The following is a 10,979-nucleotide window of genomic DNA, read 5'->3' as shown; positions in this document are numbered from 1 at the left end:
ATTCCTGACAAGAAGTCTAGGTTCCCGGCATAGTTCTGCCACCAGCAATTTAGGTGACAGAGGGGAATTTACTTCCTATCAACCCATCTCTCAGAGTGGTCATGAGGAAAAACCCAAGTAATATTCACCAAAAGAGAAAACAATGTGCACAGTTGCATACGAACGTGGTAATTTATTGCAGTAATCTTTGTATGAGCAAGTAGTAATATAGTGAATAAAGAAAAATATAGTCATTCAAAATACATTTATTAAGCCCACCAGGGACAACAGCAGGTACTCGGAGAACAAAGGGAAACAGAATACACTCAGAGGATTCCAAGACTGGTTGGAAAGCAGACATAGGAACAAAAACTCGCAGCAACGAAAAAAGCTTTAATGGGCATGCGTATAATGTGATAAGGGAGCATAGAAGAGGAAGCAGCCCATCCTGCCTAGGAAAGTCAGAAAAAATCAACAGGTTATCCCTGAACAGCCTTGAAGGAAGAAAACACACTGTCCAGGCAGCTAAGCCAGGAAAGAAATCATCAGTTACAGAATCTCCAAGAAGAAAAAGAACACCTTGCGTTCAGGAAACCACACGTCCGCCAGCGTGCGGAAAGCGTGTCTCAAGATGTGGCAAGGGTGGAATCTTGCCCCCCTCCTGTGGGATGTTGCTTCCTCCTCTGGGCAAGGTAGAGTCAGTGACGTGTTTACAGCCCGGCTGTATCAGTCATGGTGCAGGCAAGAAACACTGAGATGGGTAATTCGAGAAGAGTTGACGATGGGGTTATGTTCAAATGTGTAGGCAGGGCGTCGGGAAACCACAAGAGGTCCTGTTGCCATCCTTGGGCCTGGAAGGGTGAGGAGAGAGACAGTGATTAAAACTTGGAAGGCAGCCATGTGAGAATTCTCCTAATGGGGGCATCGACTGAGGGATGCCGGGTGCAAGGACCTCCAGGGAAGGAGTGAGGGAGACGAATGGCCCCTCTCCTTGCTCCCACGCCTCCCACCTCATCTCACCAGTGCCCCCATCGCCAAACCCAACCAGAAGCCAGAGGGAGAAGGAGTTTTGGAGGAAAAAGGCCAGGTGTGGAAGGATGGCTTTGCAGGGACAAACAAAAGCAATCTAGCACCAGGCAGGAAAGGCCCAACTGGAATTTCAGGCAGCTCCTCAGGCAGCAATATGGAGAAAGGAGGCTGGGGAGAATAGGGACAAGTAAGACATAATCCAGGTGACAAGTGATGGGGATTTGGTAAGGCGGTGGAGACATTAAGGAAGGGGTACAAAAGATTGAAGAACACTTAGAGATACAGTCTAAAGAAATTGACGGTCACTCACTGGTATATCTCAGAAGCTCTTTCCCATACATGTACGTTGCATGGGGCAATCAATGAAACAAGAAATGAGATGATTCTGTGGGATAGAGTCTGTCCTTTCTGGTATCTGCAACTCGTCTTTTTGTAAGCAGTTCATTTTGGTGATAACGCCAATCCTTGGGTTGGAAGCCAAGAACTGATGACAGGAAGTTCCATCCTTGTCAGATACGTCCATACCCACCATCTGAGAAAAAAAATGAGGCCATCGTAGTGGGCTGAGTGGTGGCCTTCGAAAAAAATGTGTTCACATCCCAGAACCTGTGAAGGTAACTTTATGTGGGGACGTGGTCTTTGCAGCTGCAATTAAGTTAAGGATTTTGAGATGAGATCATCCTGGATTGTCTGGAGGGTCCTAATCCAATGACAAGTGTCCCTATGAGAGACAGAAATGGACAGCACGTGGAGACAGAGACATGGAGAGAAGAAGGCCATGTGAAGACAGAGGCAGAGATTGGAGTTGAACAGCCACAAGCCAAGGAATTACTAGAAGCTGGAAAAGGTGAGGAAGGACTTCTAAAGGCATCTTCCCTAGGGCCTTCAGACAGAGATGGCGAGAACCTGGGTTCTTATGATCATACTGAGCCACTGGATGGACCTCTTCTGAGTCAATATATGTCCGTACCACTTAGGCCACTTTCCCGTGTTCTAGTAGCTGCCGCCGCAAGCACCCTGACCTCTACACGTGTCTTCTGAGGCTTTGCTCCTCAACCACACCACCCCAGGCCTCCCCTGGTGACGCTCCCGTCGCTTGTCAGTTGTCGTGTCTCAGTGACAAATGAAACAACATGGATCAAAGCCCCTCGCACGGTGCTTGGCACATAGTAGGCGCTGGCTAAACTTTCTTGCCGCTGCTCCATCCCACTTCTCAGCTTCTAGCACCATCGCTCTCTCGGATCCCCACCGTTGTTTTTGAAATGCTTGGTGTGATAAAAGCCAGGCCCCAGCAGGCCTCTGGATGGTTGTGTGCTTAGAAGCCCCACTGCCTGGGAGGATATAACTGGAAATTCCACGACCCAGAAGCACCAGCGAATGAAATACCGTCCTTATTAGACCGCCACCGTGGCAAGTCACGGATGCTCTCACTCTTTACAGGATTCAAATATGGTGGCAGGCATAAACACCAACACCACAACAAGCTCGGTGAAATCTGGTTTTCGGTCATTCAGAGCCAAGACGTTTCACGCCTGAGTCATCATTACCAGTATCAGTCTTCACGTTGCAGATGTGCAGAAAGACTGATTAATGCAGAATTCTGATTACTGCAATGTTCACAGTATTACTAAAGGCGAGCCCAAGAACTCTGATCAGCAACTTTTTTTGAAAGAGAGACCACTGGATTTCCCCTCCTTTTTACCCTGAAGGCCCTGGTTCTCGTTCTTGGCCTCGTTCTCGTTCGGAGCGGTTGCGACAAATCCTCATTGACAGCCATGTGCCAAACTTTCTTGAGCTACAACGCTGCCCTGGCATGGACTTTTCTAGAATGCCTCCAAAGAAACCTTCCAGTGGCGGTTTTGTTTTTTCCTTTTCAGCTCTTTGGGTTAAAAGTCGTTCAAAACTTTCATGTGAATCTGAGAGTCATCTCACGAGACTTACTTGGGATATGGTAAAAACAAATGCTGAAAACGCCAGTCTGAGAACATCAGCCTGGGTGGAAAGCGTCATCCCCATTTGCCAGTGACTCACTTTGGTGACTCAGAGCTCATCACTCAATGCAGAGATCCACAGGGCCTATCCACCTTCCTCTGCCTACCTGGAAGGAAATTAGGGCTTCAGTAGATAAAGCTACACAGTGATTTCAGTTCTTCCTGATACAGTTTACATGAATAGGAGGCATTCCAATCTCCCAGGTGTTACGGAGCATTCAAATTTAGGGGAGGGAAGCGGTGGGGAGGTGGGGGAGGGATAGGGAGTGGGATCTTACTTTCTCCAATGTGTTAACCAAAATTGAATGTCCCCAAGACCTAGAAACTTTATAAAAGAGAGAAGGCTCTGATGACAGTTTTAAAGGATCAAAACTTTAAATTTCCTGCAAACTTTAAGGAACCCCCCCCCGAAAAAAATCTTAACGTGCCAGTCCAAACTTCTGTTTCACATGTGTTAAATCCCCTTTCGCTCTGAAAGACTCTCAAGTGTCCGCTAACATTTGAATATTTACACTTTTATTCCTCTGCCATATAATCACCTCAACTGGGACATTATGCAAATATGTGAAATCTTCAAACATAAAATGAAGCCAAGTTACTCACAGCAGGGAAACCCTATGTCATCCTTCATTGACGCATGCCAACAATGTCAGGCCAATCCACTCATTTACTAGAACCAAGATGAACCTACCCACCAGCGTCCAGGAGTTCCCTCTCAAACACATGCAGAGCTAACAAAATACTGAACCTTAAACTCATTTGGAAAATAAGCCTACAAATTTTTTCCTTTAGCAAATGCCACTGGGTGACCCCACCTTCGAGCCAAACGCAGCTTGCCTTGTTTCCCTTGAGTACTGAGTTCTAAAGGCCACTAGTTTCAATCTGTTTTGCCAGAAATAACTTGAAGGCTTTCCTGAACAGGCACCAAAGCCCTTGCAACCATGTAGTCATTTGAAATGAACATCCTAACTTAAAATAACGAAACCCCTTTTTTGTTTGTGATCAAAATTTATATTGGAACACCGCTGTGGAGGCGAAGGCGAGTGCATTCACCCCACACAGGGTATTTGCTGACAAACAAGAATTGGACCGGAAGGTTTAAGTCCAGATGCCAAGACAAAAAACCAATCCTATCTCCGAAAAGAAAACTGTTTCTCTACATGGTCAATAACTCTAGGTTATACCTACGGGTCTCCATTAGTTATAAGAACCAATGGGTAAGTCTTCCTTTACAAAAAGTTTTCTTTTCCTGCAAACATCTGCTATAAGTAGCAGCCTGAAAGAAAAATACAAAAAGGGAGAAAATATTATTTGTTGGGCAAAAACTAGGAACAATCAAAATGGCCTTCAATGGGCCAATGTACAGCTACGCCATGGAATGCTAGTCGGGAATAAAAAAGGGTCACCTATCGATACAAACAACAGCTGGGACAGACTGCAAGGGCATTATGCCGAATGAGAAAAAAGCAAGTCTCAATAGGTCACATACGATACAACAGCGTTTAGGCAGCACTCTCAAAATGGCAAAATTATAGAACTGGGAAATGGATTAGCAGTTGTCATGGGGGCAGGGATGTTGGGTGAGTATGATTAAAAACGTGTAGATGAAGGAAATATCCGTGGTGATAGAATAGCTCTGCGTGTTGATGGCTCCATGAATCTACACATATGATAGAATGGCATAGAACTCCTCCCACGCCGTGTACCAACACCCATTTCCTGGTTCTGATATCGTACTCCAATTATGTACAATGTGAGCGTGGGGGACACTGGGAAAAGGGTATGGGGTCTGGGCTATCTTTGCCCTCAATGCTACTTTTTACACATCCATGATTATTCAAAGTTAAAAAAAAAAAAAAAGAATAAAGAATGATCAAAAAAATCATGAGAAGGGAACGAAAGGAAAGAAAGAAAAAGAAACAACTTGGGGTGACTACTGACCACCCCGGAGATGAAAGATGACCGGGAGTATCTGGAGGAAGGGACAGACAGCAAGACTAAATAGCAGAGGTTACAGTCAGGCAAGCCAACAACCAGAAACTGTTTGGATTGTAAGTTGTACATGAACTCAGGGGACAGAGAAGGGGAAAGATCACGCACGGTTACCCCTTGAATGACAAGGATCAAAATGAAGCCCAGTGAGAAGGAGGACATGGAATTATTGGGCAGCCGTAGCTACTGGAAGGTCTGGTGGGGAGGGAGCAGGTGCACGGGGAGGGGATGGCATATGGCAGCTGATATGCCTTAGGAGGTGCCATACGTCAGATCAGAGGAAGAATGGCGAGGGGACATGTCTGACCTAGAAAGAAATATTGAAAAGGAAGATGCACCATAGAAACCAATAAGCTGAGAAAGAGGGGGCAAAATTCTTGGGCTTAAGCAGAATCACCAATCAAATAGTGACGAGGTGATCAAAGAATATCACAGGTGAGTCAGAAGGGGAAGAGAAAAGTGACAGAAATCAGGAAGACAAATGATGAGCAAGGAAATGCAATGGCCTCTGAGAAGGCGCTCCTTACATGGGTCTAAAACCCAACAACACATGCTGAGCTTTCCAGATGTATTTAACAAACATCTTGGATAGTCTGGTACATGTCAAGTATACGTCAAGTATGATTTTCACATCAGAAAACGTGACTCTTAGTGAGTACCATTCATGTGAAAATAACATAAAACTCCAAGAGGGTGGGTTACCGTCGAGGGGGAAAGAATTTTCACAAGACAACTTTGGAGCAAACATCTTGGAGTTCCCAAGGGCCATATGCAGGAGACTCTCCAGTGTTTCCAAGAGGATAAGCAACCAATAATATCAAAATCTGAAAATTGGGGCGCCTGGGTGGCGCAGTCGGTTAAGCGTCCGACTTCAGCCCGGTCACGATCTCGCGGTCCGTGGGTTCGAGCCCCGGTTCGGGCTCTGGGCTGATGGCTCAAAGCCTGGAGCCTGTTTCCGATTCTATGTCTCCCTCTCTCTCTGCCCCTCCCCTGTTCATGCTGTCTCTCTCTGTCCCAAAAATAAATAAACGTTGAAAAAAAAAATTTTTTTTTGGAAAAAAAAAAAGAAAAAAAGAAAAAAAAAATCTGAAAATTAACACAGTAATTCTAAGCTCTTAGAGTCTGAGATTTAGTGTGGTCATAAAGGAATTCGTATCACAAGGAAAGCCAAAGTTCATGATCCCCATGAGAGACAGTGGGGAAATTCCAAGGAGGGTAGCCCCTAAAAAAGAGAAGGAAAGAAAGGTGGTTGGCCACTCCCCATGGATGGAGAAATTACAGAACAGAAGGTCATTTTCTCTCCCAGCTACTGGAGTAAATATCACTCAGAATTCTTTGCGAACACTCAACAGTGAGGAAAGGACTGATGTCATCCTCTAAAAGTGATCAGACAGGAGTCGATTTATCTCCACGGCCACCAAGCCCCACCTCTAGCTTTGGAGAAGTCAGCAAGTAACCTAAAAACTAAGAAATCCGAAGCAGATGGTAAATGTTGCCAGACATTGATTGCTCCCTTATAAATTATGTCCCTGTGGCGCTGCAAAGAAAATCTCATTTTCCTTAGCAGTTTTACATGAATCCCTTGCGAGAAGCAGAGATGTGCATTTTAAGGAGGAATGCTCTGATAAAACCTAATCTAAGGCTGAGTGCCCACGGTGCTGTGGGTGGCTGGTGCGAAGGACTGAGAGAGGTGAGAAATAGCTAAATTTTTCTGCAAAAGAATCATGGGGATGGGGGTTAGAATTCACTAACTCGTAGACTTTGAGAAATGACTCTGTGGAAGGCTTAAAAGATACAAAGGCCAACAGCTGAGAATAAAATTGAGAGGAGAGAGCTTGACAGCAAATTGAGAAGTGAAGTCTGAACGTTGTGAGATGTAAATCCCCTCTTCAGTTTTCCTTATAAAATCTTCAGTACAGCTTATCTTGACAAGCGCTGGGAAACGTAGAGGATTGTCCAATCACTCCATTTTGCACCGAAACTAATATGACACGGTAGGTTAATTACACTGAAATTAACATTAAAATTTTAAAATACAGGGGTGCCTGGCTGGCTCAGTCCGTGGAGCAGGGGAACTCTTGATCTCTGGGTCGTGAGTTCAAGCCCCACGTTGGGTGTAGAGGTTACTTAAAAATAAAATATTTTTTAAAAATTAAAACTTAAAAATCATAAAAAAATAAATTAAATCTTCAGTACAATCTCTGTTGTGGGGTGAATTTTTGTTGAGGGAAACACACGGAAATGCAGAGCCTCGCTTCAAGGTTGCCACAAGGGCAAAAGCATGAGTAGCAGTTACCTTTTTATTAACTATTAATTATTTAAGTTACAAAGAACCCGGGGACACAAAGCACAAGGGAAGGAGAGAGAGGAGGGGGATTTGTAGGTTGGATCCCTTCTTCTTTTACTAAATTTTTAAATTCTTGAGTCACTTACTCATTCTTGGTTACCAAACAGGCTCTGTGGGAGAAGTATGATCACCTTAGTTTTATTATGTGGGTATGGTCTCATTTGTTCCTTCCCAACCTTCAAGCAGCTTTAAGGATCACAACGATCCTTTTCAGCTCTGATATCCTTTTCCTCTCCCAGGATCTCAAAAGCCTTCCCGTCCTCCTCAGACGCAAGTCTTTCAAAGGATCACACGTACTTCCATTGTTCTGTTGCTGTTTCTTTCTATGGGTTGTCATTGGATTAGAGTTCTTTTTGTAGAATATTATGGTTGACTATTTTACCAAATAACCAGATAATCTCTTTACCACTGCCTTAAATACGATTTTTTTTTCCAAAGGGGTTGGCCTTCCTAGAAGGTTACAAGATCGAAGGGCGTCTATGTTTTGATCCCTTTGCAAATAAATCATATCACAGAGGCAGACTAGGTCATGCTGAATCCAGACAGTAAGTTTCTTTTTTTTGTACCAAACACTAAAATAGAGTACAGTGAAGGCACGTGAAAGCAATAGATCATCTGTGTGGTTTCGTCAACAAGCACATCTGTGAAACCGGAGAGTAGCTTTTCAGCTGGGAGACAGCCGCCGAGGCAGCGAATCAGGGCAAGTCTTGGAGCAAGAAAGACCTGTTCTCCAGTCTTGGCTCTGCTCTTGCTGCTGGAGACTCGATAAAGTTTCTTCACAGCTTGAAAAGCCATTGAAAATAAGAAGGAAGTTTGCCATACAGAAACAGAAACAAAAGTACAAGGCAGATAGTCCCTTATTCCCAACCACACAAATAGTAATTGTCAGAAAATTACAAACAGACCGAAACAAAAAGAATGACACCCTACTCTCCAACTCATCCATTTTTTCTTTGAGTTACTTTTTTTTTTAATGTTGTCCTCTCTCTGCCCCAATCCTGCCCCTTATTTATTTTCCATACTTCCCTCCCCCAGTGTGTAATTATTCTTCCAGCTCTCAGAAGCAGCAGAGAAATAATAATTTGCTCCAATAATCATGAGTGCTCGAGGCACCCTAAGCTACCTGATGCTAGGTGATTAAGCGAGGAGGGATGGCAAGGTCAGGTGTTACCCGGTGTGGATGCTTAGGCACGGCCGGCCCATCAGAGCAGATGGCTGATTCCTCCCCCCCCCCCCCACTTATCAGAGGGGACTTAGTCCCTCTGTTCTCCCACACAACACCTCCAAAATAGTCTTGGTACAATACTTTTCGTCATGCACTCCCTACTCAAAAATCTGTCAGTCATCCAGTCCACAAATACCTATTGATTGTTTCCCCCAGGCTCTCCCAGATCATCAATCAAGTTGATGTTTGCTTTACCTCAGCAATAAAAGACTAAGGCAGGTGCTGTGCCCACAAGCCTCCTTGCGTGTCAGAGAATGTTCTTCTCCGGTCTCGCCAGCCTCCTCCCGAGCTGTGGAGCAGAAGCTGCACTTTGCAAGAAGCCATCACAAAAGGTTATGGATGAAGAGAACCACTAGAAACATCCTTCCTACTATTTTGCTTTTCGATAGTTCTTGAGCCAAACTTTTTACACTTGTACCGTAGTCTCTCTCTGGCCTGTGGCCATTCCTCTCCTGTTCTATTTTCTCGCCAGATCTGACACGGTGTTGCATCTCCCACAGCTGTGAGCACGGCACTTTGCAAATACTTCAGCTCAATGTAGATGTGCTGTCTTGATTTGACTTCTCCTAGGATTTCAGTAGCTTGATTGGCTTGGTTCTGAAGCCTTTGACTCACCTGATGGGTGGGGTTGCCAGATTTGGAAATGAAACGAAACAAAACAAAACAAAACAAAACAAAACAGGATGCTCAGTTAAATTTGCACTTCAGAGAAATGATGAACATCTTTGCACGTTCTACGCGGTATTTGGAGCATATTTATACTAAAAAAAATTATCGTGTATCTGAAATTCAAATATAACTTGGGCATTCTATAATTTATCTGGAAGCCCTCCTGTCACCCAAAACCGAGCAAAGGAATATTCCGTAGATTCAGTTGGTGACACTTGGGCAACAGAGATGGCTTCTGTGTAGCACAATCCTGATTATCACTGACTACAGAAACGACAGAAGGAGAAGGGAGGATATACCAATGCTGGCATCTTAGCATATATGAATAATTTGTCTGGCAAAGGAGGGCTTTGTTGCCTTCTGAGTCAAAGTGCCGATGGTATTGTCGGTGGTTGGGTGGGGCGGGGGGGCGGGTATGGAGGAAGAAAGCCCTGCAAGAGAGTAGCATATGGTAACTGCAGCCCTTCTAAGGAAGAACCGCATTCTTCCACAAGGGCCCCCTCTGCCCTGTAAACACGTCCTAAATCAAGGGTGAGAAGAGGCAGGGGATGTAGGTGAGTGGGGTCCCTGGAAAGTCATCTCTACCCACTAAGCCGCCCCACTCGCCAGAGACCCAGCCTGGGGTATTTTCAGACAACAAAAAATAAACCCCCTTGGCCGGAAGTCAGGAGCATCTCCAGAGATTCTGGGCAGCTCCCACTGGTTCCAAGAGTTGGCAGCCTATTTTCCACCTCGAGAATGAGGGTACTTTGTCCTTGGTAATGTGATTTCTTGGCTGGAGTGGAACCGTTAGGCACCCTGAGACGCTCTGTAGAAATGCGAGATGATATTGTATTGTATTAATGTCACTTAATGGTAGCTGTCAATGATAGTGATGGAATAAATATGGAAAAGGAAATTACTGTAATTGATTGACAGTCTGGAATCTTCGATATTCGACCTAATGAGAGAAACCTATGAGCAGCAGCTTCCAGCGCTGGCTATTAATGCAAATCGTATGCACCACCCTGGCATGCTGAATTATGCAATGCCGTGTGAATGTCTAATCCATTTCACCAGGCTTGTCTTTATCCAGAAAAAAAATATTTCCCTGACATGCTGATTAGTATATTAGGAGAGTTTAAGAAGTTTGGTGCTAAAGTAGGTGCCATCGTGGTGTTATTAATTTCGTTCTGAACAAGACAAACAGCTCTGTGCAGCCATCAAAATCACTACATAAGTCTACAAGATAACTTTGTCAAGACTGATGGGAATTTACAGAAAAGTCTTGTGATATGTGGAAGGAATTAGCAAATAGATAAGGAGCACATCATTTTTCTAGAAAACCTCTGTCAAGGACTCAGTACCCATGGAGAACCAGACACTTGCCAAGACATCTACAATGTCTGCCATGATCTCTTGCTCAGACGTTTGGAAACTTGTGGAAATTTAGAACAGAACCAGATGTGGGAGGTCAAGGGAACAACAGGTACAGAAAAGGTTTAGGGCCTCCTCTGGGGTTTCCGTGGAGATTTAAGTACTGCCCGGGCATGATCAACAACAACAAAACACTCTCTGTGGAAATATACTTTATACGGGAAGAAGTCTGTTGGGCTGGAAAAGTTGCCAATTACCCGTTACTTACACATTCCAAGAACTCATAGCTTTGAGAATGCCGTAGCCCTCAGCTCTTTACCCTGTTCATATCAACTCTTAAAACTTGGACCAATAGAGGAAGTGTCTAGACTCCTAACTACGTATCCCAGAG

General features: G+C 44.5%; 1 long non-coding RNA gene across 1 annotated transcript; it reads right to left on the bottom strand.

The window, feature by feature from the left end:
* Nucleotides 1-225: 225 nt before the first annotated feature.
* Nucleotides 226-9,192, bottom strand: LOC121020469 (uncharacterized). Its single transcript, XR_005786147.1, has 2 exons — nt 8,759-9,192; nt 226-830 (listed from the first exon to the last, which is right to left on the bottom strand). It is a non-coding gene; the product is annotated as an uncharacterized LOC121020469 (long non-coding RNA).
* Between the last annotated feature and the right edge of the window lie 1,787 nt (nt 9,193-10,979).

Source organism: Herpailurus yagouaroundi, unplaced genomic scaffold, assembly GCF_014898765.1.
Source record: "Herpailurus yagouaroundi ecotype Mexico unplaced genomic scaffold, PumYag 250, whole genome shotgun sequence".
NCBI lineage: Eukaryota > Metazoa > Chordata > Mammalia > Carnivora > Felidae > Herpailurus > Herpailurus yagouaroundi.
This window is presented reverse-complemented; position numbering and strand designations above follow the sequence as displayed.